General features: G+C 32.9%; 1 protein-coding gene across 2 annotated transcripts in view; it reads right to left on the bottom strand.

Annotated features, from left to right (window-relative positions):
• The window catches only part of LOC119071184 (ecdysone receptor), a 106,575-nt gene that overhangs the window by 62,631 nt on the left and 22,480 nt on the right, over positions 1–21,464 (bottom strand). For both annotated transcript variants that reach the window (XM_037175956.1, XM_037175955.1), the window contains exon 3: positions 8,917–8,968. The gene's annotated coding sequence lies outside the window, so the exon portion shown is untranslated. The remainder of the gene's footprint in view (positions 1–8,916; positions 8,969–21,464) is intronic.

Raw genomic sequence — 21,464 nt, 5'->3', positions numbered from 1 at the left:
ACAACTTTTATAAAATGTTCTTCATGTAAAATTATAGTCACAATTTCATTTCATGCACTTTTGTGGTGTTGATGTATTTATTATCTAAAACGATTTACAACAACAGCTCACTTTTCCGCTACAACTTACTTACTGACATATTGAAAATGAGAATGAGGTGCACTTACATATTCAATAGAGCATTGTACCGCCGCGCGAATTATACGTATATAATCATACACCGCGTCGATTTCTGTGTCGTTATAAAAATTCTATTTCAGCACACACTCTCTCATTCCGTTCACATATTTATAAACACTAAACACACAACATCACTCACGAAAATACCATAAACAATGTTCGTCTTCATATTACTAGTGTTTACTGTTCGTACATACATTCGTACCGAACTGTGGAATCTATATTTGAAAAGGCACAAGAGTGCAGCATAGAATATGTGTTTTGACCTGCTGCCAAGGTCAGATATTTAAATGTACACACATATGTGGATACACACACGGTATACGTCTATATAGGAATATGTTGGTGGAAAAGTCATGCCAGAAAATTTACAAATACACCCATGCATGCAACCAGTCCTATAAAGCCGACTGGTTTTAAGAACTAAAATCCATACGAAAAAAAAAATTCCGTTTCGAATGCAGCATCTATAAGAACTGAGACGGTTATATACGACTGCGACGTTGTCTGAGAGAGACCATCATAAAATGCGCTCGGTTTGCGATAATGAAATAGTTGCTGCGCCTCTCAAATGTTTGTTCGTATTCGTTGGCTTTATGTGTAATAGATTCTAGGCATTTTCCCATTTTTCTCTATGTACTATACGACTAGTGTATTTTATATACCGCAACTGAATGGCATATTCACATTATACATGGAAAATGAGTAGCGTAGCGCAGCCGCGAAATTGTAATTGCCAAAGCCTAGCATCACTATGTACTCGAAACTATACATTAACTTGGGTATACAAATATTCCCATTCACCATGTATATACATATTGTTCAAGTCTTCAATTGAAAAAGTAACGAACAGAAAAAATTGTGGCACTGGCAGTGATAATACAGCACTCTGTATATTGTTCGCTATAGTCAGTACATACAGTGTACCATCAACAGCAACTTCTGTATATAATGCACTTGAATTAAGAACAATGAAAAAAAAGTTGATGTTAGCACGGACAGCGCAACCCACCCACCACAACATGATAATAATGGTGATGCCTATGTAATGTCTATAAAGACGAGTTATAAATGGTTACTGTGCTGTTGTAGTCTATTCGTTTCGTAAAAAATCTGAAAAAAATATATCGCATGAGCTACTGACACAATAGTCGTTAATTAAGAGATTGACTTGAGCGTTTTTCACTTGTGTCATTTCAAATTTTAAGCGCCGAAAGTTGCAGAGAATGGGAGATCGGTCGAATCTAGATTATAGATACTTATGAGTAACCAAAATAAAAGCAATTCAATGAAACAATACAACACAGTTTGGATACCACAAACTTTAAATTAAGTTTCTAGTCTCTACGACAAAAAATTTAGTAAATTACTTGATTGTTTTGACGAGTTTTTATTCAGATGGCCTGAAGTGATCGGAGTCAACACATAAATTTACGCACTCTTGCAAAAGATCCGTGACGAAGCCGAGTAACTATTTTACATATCGAGATAATATTTTACGATTCATGTAGCACAAATAGTTTCATATAACGAGCGTCTGAAACCTGAATGACTCTCACATAAATAGAGCGCGTTCCTTCACATCAACTCATAAAACTTTATCTGCTAGTGGGAAATACATAAGTGCACTTTAATGCAGGAGTACTCTTCACACTATCAGATAAATTACGTATGTGAGGTTTCAGCTGGGTCAACACAATCTACTATTAAGCAACTCTAAATGTATAAATATGCGATTACCCATTAGATAGGTTGCAATACGATTGATCTACATATACCGCTTTGATTAATCTTTGGACTTTTAGTAATGGATTCAAATTTTAATCAATTCCATTATGCGGATCCCTAGTCGATTAAAAAACCAGCAATTATTTGCTGGAAGACTATTATACCTATCCGTACATTTAAACACACAAATTTTCGTTGCCATACTCACAACAGAACTATCGGCCTATTCATATCATAGCGAAACTACGAAAACCTATCATTAACACGATGTTTATAAAATACAGCGAAAGAGAAAACTAGTGCATGAGAGCATAAACAGCATAAAAATGGGTTAACATAACGCATGCGTATGATCATCATGATGACGTCAGTGTCAGTGTTATAAGTAGTTTTTGTATGGTCATGCAGAAGATTACTATTATCTTGGCTCGAATGTATATTACAAAAACCAGTTTTTATGAAAGTTTTTTTTTTCTTTCGTTTTTTAAGTCGACTTATAATTTATACAAGTATTCTTGCTGTAGGTACTTGAGAAAAGTTTAAGATTTTTATATTGTGTCTTATGTTTTGTAAATAATATTTTTGTTGCAAATACCTACATGCTGAAGTTTCATGGCCATATAATATGTCCCTTATAATTTTGATATTCATCCGTAATGTGACGTAAACCATTTCATCTATGAACCCAATCAATAAAGCTAATCGTGTGCATGCAATAGTGTTACATAGTAAAACCATGTAACCTAAATGACAACAATAAGCTCGAACCGTGATTCGTAAAACCCAGAACGTTCAAAAGATGTGAATAACTGAAACGTTGGCTTTTCAACTAGCTTTATGGTAGAATGGGTTCATTCACAAAATACGTCGATTTATTCTTACATTTCCAGACTTTCGCCCCAATATGTTCGCGTTTCTGCTGTAACCCATAACATTGGAGTCATACTACTATTTTATGCCTCCTACATTTTGAAACAAACGTCTTTTATGAACGATGCCAAACAAGTATTTTCGGATCTTCAGTATAATATACAACTTGATTGGCAAACAATCAAATGTATTCTGACAGAGCATCAGTTCGGTTTTTGCACGGCATTGAAGAGTGAAGCATCAAAAACAGCTATAATAACTGATATTCGATCCGTTTTGTTTCCAGGATATCGGCTTTTTTACCTCATGGAAAATCATGGTTTCACCCCCAACAACCATCATTATTTCATCGTCGTGGAGTGTATGTAGACACATATCTTACGTCCCTGATTTAATTTATTATGTATCGAATATCATCCAGCAATCATCCAACGTTGACCGTGTTTAATAAAATTTTCACCCTATATTATGCCCCACCTTAAATGTTCTGTTCAACTAAATGGACGTTGTGATTGTCGGCACGACCCCATTTTCCACAACATACAAAATGTGTGCCGCACAATAGGGGGAAAAACATATTAACTGAGAAAATATAGAGAAAATTTCGTTCAACTATTGTTGTGTAATATCAGAAATCAATTCTTTTGAATTTGATTAATTATGTATCCGAGACTTGATTATATGGACACGCAAACATACTTAAACGAAAATTAATTTTAATTTTTCCCCAATCATGGTATACTACATACTTATTATCGCTCAATGTTGTCGACATGTTTTTCTGTTTTTACGGTCAGTGAACCCAAGTATTCGTGGTCAAACAAAATGTGTATAAAAGTAAATTTGTAGTTTAGTGAGAATTATGAATTTATCATTTTGGGGGCAATCCAGGAAACGACGACGTCGGAAAGTCTTGATTATTTTATCAGTTTTCAATAATATTCGCTCTTTCACTCTATATTTCATTTTATTTCTACCTGCAATGTTGGTCGTTCTTCTAATCATTGGGATTTTGTTTTATTTTAGGTTTCTTTGCTGACGTAACAGTTGAAGCAGTTGAAAACGTAGCGTGTAGTGCAAATAGAAAGCCTCCGAACATATTTCGCATTTAGTAATACTCTGCCACTCGCTAGTCTCAGCCATCCATTTATTTTCAGCTTAGCTTAGGCGTAAGACAGGAATTTAACCATTTAAGAACAGCTAATAGAAAACTGTTACAAATTTTTTCAGAGAGAGAGAGAGAGAGATCATTTGTTATAGACAGTAACGACCGAAATAAGTTACGATGATAATTCGTTCTTTTTAGCAAAACGTATGCTACGACTATTGAAGTAAAAGATTGTGTGTCAATCATTTGAAAATATTTAGAACAAAAGAAGGAATAGATTAGACTTGTGAAACACTAGCCATATGCGAAATGGTAAATAAACTTTTTCTTTCGTTTATTGCCAATGACCTAATGAAGCAAATATAATTTCAATTTATACAAGAGAAAGTCAATGCTTCAAAATTTTGTATTGTTGATCATGATTTGCAATGAAATCGAAAATAATGGCAAAATAAAATGATTATTGAAACATAGGCAGTTACGTAATTGTGCATCATAAAAAAAACTAAACACAATAAATGTCAACAGACACAGAGACATACTACACACGATACCCACAATTATAATACTCAACGAACAAAGTGATATGCAAATTAGAAAAACTTATTTATTTAATTCAATCTTCATTCAAAGACAGGAAATTCTATGCATCCAAATGCATTTTTCAATGCTGTTTCCGGTCATGTTGGGTAATAATGTGGTAGTGTTCTTTTTTACATTTATATATATATTTGCGCTTGTGTGTCATTACAGCGGACCGAGTCTATTTAATGTTGTTTTTTTTAACATGCTACTCTAGTCTATGATATTATCTAGGTGGGAACATTCATGTTTGATTTACGAGATAGCCGAGGAGATGTTTGATAGCTTTGTCGAAAACCGGACGCTTCGAATGTGGAAAATGTTAAAAATGGAATAAAATATAATCATGCAGGAACGGCACACAATGCGTTGGGAAAAATTAATGGGAATAAAATAATTAACTTTTGTTGAAAATTACGTGAATATTTTAAAACTTATTTTCGTTAACTTGTTACGCGTATCTCAATATTTATTTAGAGCACTTTTGCACGTGCCATGCTTTAATCCACACAGATTAAAGGATTAAAATATTTCTTTCTGCTGACAAAACCAGTATCGTTATATTGTTGTAACACGTGGATGGATGTAGCTCGCATTACACTGCGAACAATAATTCAAAGAGGAAAATAATTGAATAATATCTCGGTAAAATATTTTTTGTTAAATAATGTAGGTCATGGAACGACCAGGTCCAATGAATCAAACAACCATGTAACAGCAGATAATTCAGATGAGCATAGAAATGCGTCAAAAGTCATATAGATTTCTCCAGGGGGTAACAAATATTTTTAAGTGGTACTGCATGTTCACGTCTTTATCCCTGAAAACATATATATCAAACGTCTTGACATTCTACACTTATAATGAAACGATTACCTCCACCTTGAGAACATTTCGTTTTTGTGTAGAAATTATGGCATACACCAACTAAATTATATGAAATTATAATCGCTTTGCAGGCAATAAAATTGCACAAAAACATCCGTACAATACAATAATAATTGGAGTAATAAGAGATGCTAATTCAGCGAATTCTATCAGTGGATTTCGTTACGTTCTTGAGGTGTCAATTATAAACAAAAAAAAATCCACAATTCCACCGAACCTAGTAGTATAAGACATATAATTTCGATTTACAATTGAGTGAAATATCTAGCGTTGTAATACAAACACATCTAATTAAATAAAGTGTCGGTTGCATGTTAAATTCACTGAAGTTTGATAGGTAGATCTCGGTAATCAATAAAATAAACGTTCCTAGTTAGAATACAAATACAGATATGTTATACAATGTGCCTACATCAAATGTTTGTTCAATTTAATCATCATAGTCGTCGTCGTCATCCAATACAATTCTATCATCATCGTTGGCAAATCATTGGCCTCATTAATTTTGTTTATAGACTACAGCAATAACAAACTGTATGTTTATAGTATATACGCATAAGAGATTCATCCCAGCCTAATAAAACATGCTCTTAAAAACCGTTTAGACCTAGGTTTTTACCCAAATCGAATATCTTGTAAAAAAAAAGTCATTCAACACACAGAATTTGTAGCTTAAATTAAATGCGAACCAACCTATTATATGAGAATTCTGGCGCAGTATATATACATTTCATGTGTATAAACATAAACAACAAACAATCCTAAAATATAAAAGAGAATTTTAACTTCCATCGCCCCCAACCCACGGCTCTTGTAAAAGAGACTACCCATCATCATCCACCATCTCGCCACTTTCCAACCTACATACAGTCAGGCAATATTGCGTACCCAATACATTCATAAAATGGCATACTAAGATTACATAGAGAGTTGTTCCATGCTGTTGAGGTTCAGATCGATAGCAGACAGACGTGGAATGAGGCCAGACGGTACGAGCTATTTTAGGCTTGTGAACATCTCGTGTACTTTTCTATATAATATATACACGAAAATACCGTAGCATGTTATAGGAGCATAATGTTGAAAGAAAAAAGAATACCGACACTAGCATCGCATCGTAGTGTATCATATAAATGCTCCAAATATAAGAATAGGCATCTATTCCATTCTCTCTGTATAATCTAAAATATTTTACCCGTATATTATATGACAACGTTAACCGTCATCTTTATCATCGGGGTAGACATGAACGACAAAAAACGAATATACACAGAAAAAAAATACAGAAACTTTAGTGTGTTTGCTACGAAATGGAAATTTATAGCTAACAAAGTAAAGTGTCGACGCAAAAAAGGGCATTCACACCCCAGACACCGCACGCATATAAGCCCACCTCGAAAACAGATGGGGCGATTGATTAATTTGAATTTTGTGAATGGTAAATATAAAATAAATAATGTTTTCAGACTGAGACATTTCCACTCAGAAATGACTTTGAACATGGAATTGCATAATTATGGGCACGTCGATGGAGCCGTAATTAAAATTTCATTTGCCGTCCAAGAGACGGTTCTAAATGATATTCTGGGTTGGGAGAAGATTGAACCTCTAATTGAATTATTCTCAAACATTACCCTTAAAAAAATCAGGGTTAAAATACATAGTTGTAAATTTAGGGAAAACACAATGTTGTTATTACCATGCGCATCTCATGCTGTCTGCAGTATAACTACGAAAAAAAATCTTTCCCAGGGATGTAGACGTTATATGTGCAAATAAATTGTAATCGTGGTGCCATTATATGAATTACACGATTATTTCAATGTACGAAAAACGAGACACGTGACCTGAATTTCGATTGATATCACATGTATGTTATGTGCATAGCTTGACCTGTTTTGTGTTACAATTGTGGTACACTAAAATGCTTCGTTCTGAACATTTTTTTTTATTTATTAAACGATGTGGGTCATTGCATTGATTAGATAAATTGCGAAAACTGTCAATAATTAAATTGCGGATGTTCGAAATAGGTTTTCCACTAATTACAGACTAGGTATGACGAACTTCCGATTTATGTAAATAGCACTGTGGTTGAAGTTGCGTTTGCCATTATTAAAACGATTAGATTTCGTTCGTGACCAATACAACATTATGCATACCTACAACACTATCGGAAAATTAATTTAAAAGTTTTATTATGTATACGAGCAGAGATTGGAGGCAAAAAATTCGAAAGTACTCTGGATAATGCTCTTTTTACGAGAAAAAAAAAACGTTCTAATGAACAGTAACTTTAGATTAGTCTTGGAAATTGTATGCCAAATGTAGTTCTACCTAATTACATACGACATTAAGAAAAATTCCTTGACTCGTGGCTTATAAAATGTGGTTTGCAATTTTCAATACGGGAGAGAGTACACAGTACACAATGTGGAGTATTATTCAGATCTCTCAGTTTCGGTTATCGTGTAATATTCTCACATTTTTTCGTATTTTATTTCGATGTATTGATGCATCCGGTCATATGTGCCGGCTGACTGCACATAACGTGAACTTCTTGTTTATAAATAAGTATTTTCGTAAATGAAATAAACATAAAGTTCGTATGGCTTGTTCGGCCCGAGAGAAAAAAAAAGCTAACTTCATTATTTATAGCTTGTCTAGTGTTGTCTCAATAGTGTTTTTGCTGTGATTACTCACATCTTTTACTGATCCCACCATTGAACGTCTATTTTTGCAATGAAAGAATATTTGACTTTTTAGATGATTTTAACGATCTAATCTTTTTACTCTATGTGGGCAATTTATTCTTTTGAGGATTGTGCTGTGTGTGATGAGTGAGATTTGGATGTGTGACAAAATAATTAGCACTTACACATTTTCGAAAAACAAATTACTCGATTTGGACGGCTTCAAATACGTTTCCGTTTGAAAGCATCACGGACACCGTATAACAAAGTAAATGGAAACAATATTTCTGTAATTTTTTATCATTAAATCGATTCATATACGAAATGGTTCTACAAATAATAAAATATATCGAATGGCCTGCAGAAACCATTACGACGACTGAAAGTGGCATGGAAAGCCACAAACAACACCAGCAAACATTCATCGTTTTGTGTCGCAAAACGGCGATGAGTTAATGGCAATGACACATTATCACTTTGCCAGACGAAAATCATCTTGTCAACTGAATAACCATTTTAGTGATGACGGTGAAACATGAAAATAATCATCATCATCATCAATATAAGCCCATATTATAGTCATTTATAACAGTGTCTGGGCAGATGATGATCGTACGTAATTGAATTTAATCAAATTATGGTGTTTGTAGCAAATTTAGCACCACATCAAATTCATGCCATAAAGTTATAGCTTCGTTAAAAGTTTTGACGAGATGGAACAGTCACGATTGTTAAATGTACCAATAATGTAATGTCTATGGAATAATTCAATCGTACAACTTGAGTGCTTCTGTTTCGAAAATGCAAGTATAGTCATGTTGTGTTGAAGCGCAAAAATTAAACAATAGTTGTCTATGAAGGACTTACCGAAATTGGTGTGAGGCTCAAATATATTGCACATATGTTTACAAAATTGGAGCTGAAAATAGAAATATTATTTTATTAATTTAATCAATTTCGAAATCTAATGTAAGCAACAATAATTTTGCAATGTAGGCAACTATCACTAATTTTTCATTGTAACTGCTGACAAAGTTTCAAAGTGGAAAAGGTCGAGCGAAATTTATTTCACTAAACTTTCAGTACAGCGTAATTGGTTAGGGAAATTTTCATAATAATTAAAAGCACAGGTCAAAAATAAAAGGACACTCGTCTCTAAGGGGGGACGGGGACTCGAACTCTACTGTTAAAATTTAGATTTCCAATTTGGAGGGTCCTAGAAATTCAGGAAACAGGCTGACGTATTAAATAGATGCATTCCTGGAAATACCATAATAATCAGCGATCAATTTTGATAATCAGCAGAAAAATATTATCCTTTCGCGGATACTATGAATAAATCATTACACAAATTTATTGTAAAGTCATGTGTCAGACAGTCTGTTAAAATAATTGTGTATAGCGCGTACAACACCTACATTTTGTTTTAAAATTCCGATGAACGTTTCCGTTGTTACGATTGCCAGACAAAACTTATGTATATAGACTCATGTACTGCGGTAAATCGTTGGTTCAATTTTTAAAATTAATTTCGAAATTAAAATTATTTTGATGATTTATGTCGACCTTGAACGGATAAGCAAATTCATATAGTGCGGAGAAAAAGAATAAACAAACAAGCTAACACCGCATGCATGTATACTGTCTACTCTGTATTTTGTGGAAAGAATGGAATGTCTACGTTTGCATTTCACTTTTTATTGAGACCGATAAGAGTTACAATTTGCTTGGAGGTTTAGGCTGGCTAAAAGAGTGAAATAATCGCTCATGTAATAGTTGTTCAAACTCCACAAAATCACTCAAACAAAAAAAACTGGGTACTTTACAACCCTAGGGATGTAATGAATATAAAAATCTCGGTAGGAGATGACACATTTTACACTCCCAGGTGTGATCAATTTTCTTATAAAAATTTACATAAAAACGTTAATTTGGCTTCAGTTGCTTAATTTATTACATCAAAAAATCTTCTCCAATTATTGCTAATTCTAGGAAAGCATTGTGTTCAACAATACTTTTCGTAAAAAACATTTCACTCATATGCACGAGTTTTCTATACGTTCAAACTATGTGGATATACAAATAAAATCGAACGCGTGTGTCATACCATTCAGACTAAACGAATGGCAATTCACTTATGTTAATTATTGTTTATCATACTTTCAAAAAAGCCCATTCTTTTGAAAAGAAAAAGAAAAACCATTTACAATATCTTGATCTAATCAACGTCATTATCGCTCAAAAATGTGAACAAAAGTTTTTTTTTTCACTTCCAATTCACCTTTCAAATCCGCATAAGCCAACGAAAGTCAAATTGTCGAGAGACATAAAGATTTTGTTTATTGCTATGTGTATTGAATAGACATTGAAATGAAACACAAATAATTTCTCGCTACGTCTATAGGTCGATAGTCTCGACAATTTTACTTTATCAACAAAACCAAAAAAAAAAAAAACGTCGAGTCTGTCATTGTGTCTATCAAATAAATAAATTTTCGTCGTATGCATATAAACACATATGTGTGATTATATATGGCTGTAAACCAATATTATAGTGCAGCCCAGACATTGAATCATATCGTATATAGAAAAGATAGTGTCGATGTACAAATATTTTGAGTGTAGACATAATTTTTACAACTGCGCCACATATAATTTCGGTTTTGCAGGTCACAATACAGACCAACCAAGGCCAATAAATTCGTCATCCGAATACAATATTGTGACAGAAAAAAAAACAAACATTTGGGATCAATGCACTCGTAATGCATTATTATTACGAATAATGATGATAATTTGCCAGCGTGAAGAGCGACAAATAAAAAATAATTTCGGAGGCATGTGAACACGCAATCAACCAAATTTTAATTGAAATTATGGATGTAAAGGCATTTTTGTTTTCGTCTGATGGCTGAACTATTTTAATTTATTTAATTGTAAAATCAGTCAAAATACAATTGTAATTTATGTGAAAGGTAGGTGTTGAATATTACTGTTTTCGCAGAGGTAGTGTCATGAATGTTTCATTAGACGATTATGGAATTAAATGCCAATTAGGAATGGAGGCTATAATAAAACTAATGCAGTGGATCCTATCGGTCTAAGAACATCTACTGCACATGTCAGATTAAAATTGCACTGAGACCTATAGCTGCAAATAGTTCCTCCAATTTAAAACTTCAATTTTTCGTCTATTTTGTGACTGACATAATGTCCTCGTCTGCATGTTATACTAATGATCCTCTAACGCACAGTAAATGTTTATTTCTTGTAAGACAAATTTAATTGACATTTTACACAGCTTCTTCAGGACATGCAATAAAAATGAAATCCATTCCACCCATTTAGTTCACACTGGAGCATTCTAAACTTGCCATCCTCTAGCAGTTACATTTCATTACACATTGACTCACATTATGCCCGATCGTTTGCCATACCCATCAAGGGAATAACGACTCTTCCCAATAGCTGAACAACGTCAATTGCATGTAGTTTCTATACTCGCTATTACATTTAAATCCACATTCTAATCCCAAAAAGAACATCAAATTTCAGAAACTCGTACACCTTATTCTTGATGTGTCACCCAAGCCATCAACATCTTTCATCAAATGATGCGCCAAAGTCAAACCCAACCATGCAGAAACGAAATTGCCATTGCATTGAGCCATAAAGTGTGATTAAATGAGTTTTCCTGACTAACACTGCGAAAATAACATCCATTACATATTCGAGCGACCATACATACCCGTACCCGAGAAAAGTTTTCTGGGTGCAAATGGAAATATGGTATCGGGTGCAATTCAATCTAGAAACTTTTTGCGTTAATATTTTTTTTTGTTGTGTGGATGAGTGCACGGATTACATACAATGGAACTAACTCATTTCATCGCATATCACATAATATTCACAGAGAAAAAGAGTTGAAATTTTTTGTAATTCTGCGAAAAAAAAGACAAAACTTGATACGATATAAGTTCACTGCTTCAGCAACGGATAATAAAGAAAATTAAACTTTTCGTTGTGATGCAGTCAATTGAAAACATTTGGATTTTGCATTGTCGTGTATGGCAGGTTCTCAATTTTATGAAATTGATGATCTTGATAAAAGGAAAATTGTGTTTTTCTCCTTTGTCTGCATATTTTTTGATGGAAATATTTTCCATTATTCAGTGGCACGTTTTTGGCGTTTTGTATTGAAATAACATTGTCCCTAACATATTTTCCTTAGCTTTAACATTCATTTAATTAAAAGTTATGACCGAGATTATATTCATGCAATACGAACTGCATGCCGTTATTGGAGTTTCGTGCATAATCTAAATTAAAATCAAACATCTTATCCGTTTAATATGCAGACCATTTGTATGCAACTATTTCGAAATATGTGTGGATGGGAGAAACTATTGCATGGAACATTTTTCAAGTCATCCGCCCCCAAATTGCCATCCCCACATTACATTTCAAACTTTATGTAGAAATTCCATTTCAACTCCCCTTTCATGTATAAGTTTAGCTCTATACCAATGTTTGAATAAGCATTTTATGTGTTTAAAGTATAATATGGTTCATGTTTGACAATTTGAGGAAGGTCATCATGTTACAGACGATACAGTTTGTACATGTTTTTATGCATGGTGGAATTAGTACAGTCGAGGAAATTTAGTTTTCGGGTTTTCCAAAGGTATTAATCTTATTTAACCCACACTTTATCCCACAACAATGGAATCCACAAATTTAAATTTAGTTAACACAACGGTCACAATGACAGCGCTGCAGTCACGATTTCAAAATGTGATATAGGGTGGATAAACTAAATTTTGGTTTTGGTTACATTTTCTCTTGGTTTTTAATTATTACATCAGGCTTCTAAATTAAGAGTAACTTTATGCAATATAAACCGTTTGAGTTTGAAAAAAGATGTTTTGTATCAGTGAACGATATAGGAAAGCGTTCAGTACGTCTCAACATACAAAAGAACGTAAAATATAATTGTACATTTAGCCACCCTACGTCCGTCATCGCTTCTATTGTCTTCAAAAACATATTGTGTGCTTGTCATGATATGTGTCAGACGTTTGTTTATTTATGTGTCTCATCTAAAATGCTGGCCAGCAAAATTTTGATCATTAAATTCAACGGCAAAATTGATCTAAATGTTAAAATAATTGTGAATAATAGTGAAGTTATTGTGGTTTTGTTTTCTCTTCATAAAGGAATTTGCATCAGTTCGATGTAAAGTGCGGAGCACCATTAGAAAAAAAACTTGTCGCTGAAGAATGATCAAAAAGTTGCTGGACGCAGTAGCTACAATTAATGCTTTGCAGAATATAGAATTGAAATTAGAGAAACACCAAGAGCCGTCCATTTGAAATCTTCATCATCATTTCAACTAAAGGTTCTTTTTTAACGAAACGGAAGTTCGCTCGCAGATTCGGATCGGAACATCTCATTCGTTTTCGCTAAAGTTCGTAGCCGTCATTAATCATGATTCCCACGAAGAATCACCAAAAATAAAAAATTGGCAAGGGATGAAGAAACGCCGGCAAAAACAAAGAATGATAAATTTGTCTTTGTTGCGTTTCTTCACCCTTTGGCGATTCTTCGTGGTGATTAAACAAATCCTTGGAAATTTATCCTTTTACAAAATTTATCTAAAAGGCGTTATTTGTTCGAAGCTAGTGAATCTATCCTTTTATAAAAGTTACTAAATGCTGCCTGGTTCGATCCTAAGGAAACTCTTATTTTACGTCAGGTAACGGCATCTTGTTCGATCCTAGGGAATTCATACTTTAACGAAAGATCCCGAGGACACTATCATTTTACGAAAGATAATGTAGAGACATTTCAAAAACGTATTTTTACACTTTGGCGTTTCCTCACACTCTGGCGATTTTTCTCTTCTTCTCTTCACACTCTATCGATTTTTCTTGGCAATTCATCATTATGAGGTTCCGAGCCTACGCTGAAATTGTAGCCTACATTTCTGCGTTTCGAAATTTTTGATCGCTGATATCTTTTTACGAGAGCTCTTTTTGAAAAATGGACGACCACATTTTCGAGTAAAAATATGTCAGCTTTGAATAAAAAATAAAATTGTCTGTGAAAGTTCCATGTGCTTTGAGAAAACTGTACCGATGCCCCAAATTTGCATCAAAGGTACACTTTTCTCAAAGCACATGGAACTTTCACAGACAATTTTATTTTTTATTCAAAGCTGACATATTTTTACTCGAAAATGTGGTCGTACATTTTTCAAAAAGGGCTCTCGTAAAAAGATATCAGCGATCAAAACTTTCGAAACGCAGAAATGTAGGCTACAATTTCAGCGTAGGCTCGGAACCTCTTATGGTTGATTTGTTAAATCAACAAGAAAAATCGCCATAATGTGAAGAAAAACCAAGAAATATCGCCAAAGAGTAAAGAAACTCCAAGGATCATAGAGAATTGAAAATTTGTCTTTATGGCGTTTCTTCACACTTCTGAGACTTTTCTTGATGATTTAACAAATCAACTAAATATGATGAATTGTCAAGAAAAATCGTCAAAGTGTGAAGAAACTCCAAAATATGACAAATCGCCAAATAATACAATATTGTCGATTTGACTATAACTTTTATTTAGAAAAAGATTGTACGGGACAGCAATGAAAGTAAATAGATAGATATGGCCAAACGTTCAAATTTGTTCTAGCTGGAGCACATACGGATTTGCATGGCGCCACCTCAAACAAACTCATTTCTAGTGCAAATTTCCACTAGAAATGAGTTAGTTTGAGGTGGCGCCATGCAAATCCGTATGTGCTCCGACTTGTATGGACTGGCCATACCTACTTATCTACTTTCATTGCGGGACAGTATGTACTGCATATAATATAATTCCTCTCTCTTGTGTTTATCTGTGTTCTACGAAGCCAAAATATAATTTCGGACTACAAGTAAACCGTCTCGACCAGTAGTTATTTTCCTAAGTTCCTAATGAGTGCAAAAAGGCTATTTCAACATTAGTTAGGAAAGCATAATTTTTATGTGAATGTTTCTGAGGTTTTCCATCTTAATATTTTCATGAAGTTACAAATAATCCACAGAAAATTTTATTACCCTAGAACGAGGTCGGAAATACATCAAATAAATCAAATAGAAAACAGACTTGGAAATTGTTATTTTGTCTAAAAGTTGATATTAAAATTCTTTGGAAATCGTAAATCGCATAATTGCATGAGCAGGCATCTCAGGATTATAAATCAGGAACTTTGAAGCTCGTCATATATTCATATTCTTATCTTATTCCTGACCAGATTCTGTTTTCATGATTGAGCTCAATCATGAGCTTCACTTATACAAAGAGTTGAATTGATTTCCTATGCCAAATTGTAATTTGGCGAAAAAGAATGTTCCGAATCTGGGTTTTGTTTAAAAAAAAGCCTTTAGTTGAAATGATGATTGTGAAGATTTCAAATGGACGGCTCTTGGTGTTTCTCTAATTTTTATTCTATATCCTGCAAAGCATTAATTGTAGCTACTGCGTCCAGCAACTTTTTGATCATTCTTCAGCGACAAGTTTTTTTTTCTAATGGTGCTCCGCACTTTACATCGAACTGATGCAAATTCCTTTATGAAGAGAAAACAAAACCACATTAACTTCACTATTATTCACAATTATTTTAACATTTAGATCAATTTTGCCGTTGAATTTAATGATCAAAATTTTGCTGGCCAGCATTTTAGATGAGACACATAAATAAACAAACGTCTGATACATATCATGACAAGCACACAATATGTTTTTGAAGACAATAGAAGCGATGACGGACGTAGGGTGGCTAAATGTACAATTATATTTTACGTTCTTTTGTATGTTGAGACGTACTGAACGCTTTCCTATATCGTTCACTGATACAAAACATCTTTTTTCAAACTCAAACGTTTTATATTGCATAAAGTTACTCTTAATTTAGAAGCCTGATGTAATAATTAAAAACCAAGAGAAAATGTAACCAAAACCAAAATTTAGTTTATCCACCCTATATCACATTTTGAAATCGTGACTGCAGCGCCGTCATTGCGACCGCTGAGTTAACTAAATTTAAATTTGTGGATTCCATTGTTGTGGGATAAAGTGTGGGTTAAATAAGATTAATACCTTTGGAAAACCCGAAAACTAAATTTCTTCGACTGTAAGTGTAGCCATTTTGAAGGAAAATTATTTTTTTTATATATATTATAATCAACCATTAAGTTAAAACTTTCGACATTAGTAACAATTTCTCAAATTCAAGTACTTCAACTACTTCATAAATTTTTTTTATATAACAGCAGCCATCTGTAATGTGTAACTATGCTCGTGACTTTAATAGAATGTAAACTTTTTACTGTAGTAATTTGTAATTCTCAAGCGCATAAGAAAGATTTTTAGATTAAATTTATGTGAACTGTTACGCTTTTCACTTATACATACTCTCTATATTTGATTATTTTGTTAAATAAACCTTTAATTCACACTGACGGGAATTAATTATTATTGAACAATGTAAGCGTTTGCACTGCATTGTAAACTTTTACGTGGGAAAGTTTCTGTTTTTTTTTTTTCTAGATTACCTTCCAAGTGAAGACTAATATTTTTAGAAGCTCTACAAAAGCTACATTTAGAAATAGTAAAGCTCAGTCGACCTGTAGAAGCGCCACAATTTCTTTCAGTACTTCATTATTTTCGCTCTATATTCTTGTAAACTTCACTTTGGTAAAAATCCATGAAATGTCATAACAATGAAGTTCGTCCACAAACAAATAGAGCGCGGATCTGTACTAAAAATGTAATAGAATACAAAAATTTAGCTTTTGAGCTTTAGTTTCCAAACAAAATTTTCCTATGGTTCAACATAGCCTCACATCACGTAAATACGATGCCTATGTCTATGCCCTAAAAAAAGAGAAGAAATATGAAAACGTGTGATGAAAATGCTTCACTTTCATTCGATCCCCTTGCATTGAATACGAATTTTCTTTGGAACTTTCTAATTAAAACGCAATTTATGAAACGATTTTCGAGCTGTCAGTTCTTGTTTATGTGTGCAGTTTCTGCATCGTCACTCCATTTTATGTGTGGAACTCTCATATAAAAATAATAACCAAGTCAACTCAAATGTCTCATTTTTTTTCTTTCTTAGTGACAATGTGAAAGAAACCGAGTATACTTTCATAACCAACACCGCAAACAGTTCCACTTATTTTTTGTTTGCATTATTCAATTATATTTATAAATTAACTGAAAGAAAAATGCACAAAGAAATTGCATGGAAAATATACATATATTCTCTGTACATATACTTAATATTAAAATGCATTAACTCATTTTGCATTGAGGCAGTCCTTTTGAAATATTAGTTTTAAAATGCGTTTGTAATTTAAAGTAAAATTTTTTTTTGTTTGTTTTTACATTTTATTGCTGCAAGGAAAACGATTATGTGCATGAAATGAGTACATTTTTTATGGTGAAAAATATGTGTGCACTTCAAACAAATTTCGTATTACATGTTGAACTGTGCTGACTTGGGATAGGTCATTCCACGGTTTTGATTTTGAAATATGTAGAAAACATTCATTACAAAAATAGAATGTGTTACAAGGGATATGCGACCTTAGAAGAAATTTTATTTGATTTTCTGTAATTGTAAAGGTTTTGCCTGACAAAGGGGCAAATATTCATAGAAAATCCTTTGTTAGCAAAAAGAAAATCCTTAAAAACTCCTCCAAATTATAACGAAAGAAAATCCACAAAATCAATGAAATAGAAAGTAGAAAATCGTTGAAAATTGAAAATAAAATCCTTTGAAAGTCTATCCAGAATCAGTAAAAGATTCTGAGAGAATTTGTCTTTTTGAAAATCCTTTGCCAACGAAATTTACAAATATCTTGCCCCTAGCGCCTGACAATAGCCAATAGTTATGATGCAGGAATCTTGTTAAAACAAGTCCGAACAAATTCATGAACATATTCAGATATTAAAATTCATCCTACACTTTGTCTTTATCTCGAATGCAGCTGCATCATTACATTATACAAATTGTTATGGTATGGTTAACGAAAATTATAAATTTCATGATCAACCACACAATGTTAAACATTTTCCATGTCCTGCGTACACCGTGGCCCGACAAAACTCGTTTTAATTATTATTGTAATAGATGCACAAAACACACTAGATCTAATTTATCAACATGCTCCACACACAAATGTTCCCTTCAAAATATGAAAAAAAAACCCAAGAATCAAATTGTGGCATCGCGTTGTATATGCACCATTTCGAGAAATTTCATTCTGTAAATATTTATATTATGAAAATGTCTAGTTTTACTGCTTACAAACTACCCAGTTGTATAAACAAAGCCATTAAAACCAGCATGGCTGTTTAATTCACATTTCGAAATTTAAATAGTGATAGAGAAATAAACAATTTAATTTCTTTCCTTCATTGTATACCGAAATGGATCAGTTATGACTTGAAAATTATAACAAGAAGTGTTTACGACGTGTGCATTACACATGTGAGATATGCGACAGTTCTTCTTCATAATTTAGTTTAAATTTTAAATTTTATTTAGTTTTCAAAAATTCATTATAATTTGGAACAAAAATCGAGACTAAGTCAAACGACCTCTGTTTTTCATTCAACAAGAAAGTCGCATTGAATAATATCGTCGTCTACTTTGAAAATTATAATCAATTTACTTAAAAACAAGAAGCCACCGTCTGAGAAACCCACAGAAACTTAATACTTTCGCATTTTGTTTCGAACATACCGATCCCATGTATTAATAAAACATCATTTTCAAAGTCGACTAAATAGGTCTATGACCTGAACTGCTAAAAACATAACATGGCAAGGAGGAAAAAAAAACATTCTGCACACATCCTTCATACCGTTTCGCTCGCACAAATGCTTGGTATATAAATAATTTCTTCTTTAAAAAATATATAATTCAATTATATCAATTAAAGTACACATAATACGCTATCCAGACCTACCCCACATGAAACCTTGTTGAAAAGTGTGCGTTCTTTATGATCTGAACGCTAAAACGAAACGTAATATATATAAATGTATATAAAATGTAAGCCATATCCAGGCAGAAAAAGCTGAAAGAAATGGATGTGCTGAAAATAAAACTAAAAATGCAAACAGAAGAAAAAAAATACATTTTAAATACTAAGTACAAATCCCCAGTAACCGAGTACACATTACATATTTGCTGAGCCGATAAATGACGTAAAATATCACATTGCATGTCAGGGTAACATTGCACTTTATGCGCATGTGCATTTTGTCGGTTTGCATTGTTTTATTTGAAAAATTTATTTTTACATTTTCATTGACTTGCTTTTATTACAATTTATTATATGAAAAGAAACACGCTTGATTCAAACGTTGAAAAAAAATTAATTTTTTCTGGGGTTATCATCGACGGTATTTGCTTGAGTTAGTTTCGAAAAAAAAATATTAAAAATTCAAAACTGAATCGTGTAAATCGAAAACAATATTTATTGATTGATTACAAATTAGATATCAATCTGTCGAATTTGTTAGCGTTTCACTGGTAAAATTACAATCGCATATCGCGTTTTTCCTCCCCATACACTTGAATCATTTCTAAGACATTTGCTTTCATTCAATTCAATTGTTCGTGCAACCACATAAAATAAACTCGTACAAAATATTGCTCTAAAACAATAAACGCTTTTAAATGAAAATATTATGGCGAGACCGACAATATAATTTATTTATGTCATATAAATGCATGTAATTCTTACACTAATGTTACACATAGCACAGTACCAAATACGGATCCATCAAGAAAAACAGAAAAGAAAAAACAAAAGCTACATGTATAACGAGCATTCAACATTGCATTTTCGAGTCTCGACCAACATTTCAAAAAAGAAAAAAAATTTAAATAACGAGTGCACTGCACGAAAAGCATTATTTCTCTTTTCTTTTTGTGAGCTGTAACCGTACGTACATTGTTACCATTGCAGATAGTTGTTTATGTGTACTTGATTTTATAGCAAATGAATTCAATAACAAATATTGTGCCTGTGGTAACACAATGTTTTTTGAGCTGTTCATCATGCATACGCTATTATAGCATGGAGTTATGCTTTTGAAATTGTTGTGTTAGTATGGCTCTGTGTAGACAGAGGTCATGGTTGATTTTTTTTTAATTATTTCAGTTTTTTTATTGATTTGAAAGTTTTAGGCCTACCTACGTTTTAAACCGGAACTAAATTTAACTCCCCCCATATATGCTGATATATTTGTTGCGAATACTATTACTCAACTCCAACTAAATTGAAAGGTCTTTCGGTTTCGTCTTCTTCTTTTAATTTATTCTTTCGGGCATCGAATTTTTTCTGCAATATTACGATCTCAAAGTTCCGTTTTCAGATGAACAAAAAAAACTTTCTCGGAACCTTCAAAACTGTCTGGGTATATTGAAGAAAACAATGGAAAAATAGAAAAGTGGAATATAAGAACGGTTCGCGTGTCGAAGGGAATCGATTGATTCGACATTTTAGTTTTGGAACACAGCCAAAGGTTAATAGGTGCATACGTGCACTTAGTACGTTTCGGTTGTAGAAAAGGCTTCTCATAGACGTCAATCATAGACGTCTCTTTAAAGAGAAAAAACTAGGAAAGAATGGACAAGGAAACAACTAAAAGAATGGCTAAAAAAGACTAAAAACTAAACAAGAAACCTGCTCTAGCCTTGAATATGAAATGATGCTGCGCTCTATATTTCATTTAAAAGCATAGCTGAAGCTGATGCTCAACTTTTTTTGAATTACGTTAATGTAATAATAGTTTATAAGTAATACAAACGACCATAATTACTTCTTCTAGAGACTAGAGATTCCAACTTTTGTTGTTTTGATAGAATGAAATATATTTACTGCACCAAACGGAAAGACCTAAATTACGAAATTACGAAAGCAAAGTTCTCCCATTTTCGTGAGTTATTTTCGAAAATATTTTCGATGTAAATCTGAAATTCTCATTTCTCACATGATATTTCTTTAACATTCAATTGGGAGCAATCTGAGTTTCCGATAAAAATTCCACTACTTGAAATTCAGATCAAAAACTGGTTATGATTCAATATTATTCTCGGCAAATGTTGATATTATATGAACTGTCCACATAAATTGGAGTTATGAAAGGAAGTCATTGATCATCAGCAATGGATCACCGGTTCTCTCTTCGGTGAGTCATTAAATACAACGATCAATGTATTTACATTATCTGTTAATAAATAATAGCTATTCGGCGTTCTTATAACCATTGTATGTATTTTCAATTTGCATAAAGATTTTTTTTTTGCTTTAAACAATGAATCCGAGAAACTAAAAGATAAAAAAAAA

Source organism: Bradysia coprophila, assembly GCF_014529535.1.
Source record: "Bradysia coprophila strain Holo2 chromosome IV unlocalized genomic scaffold, BU_Bcop_v1 contig_144, whole genome shotgun sequence".
NCBI lineage: Eukaryota > Metazoa > Arthropoda > Insecta > Diptera > Sciaridae > Bradysia > Bradysia coprophila.
Note: the sequence above shows the minus strand (reverse complement) of the source record. Positions and strands in the feature narration are given on the sequence as shown.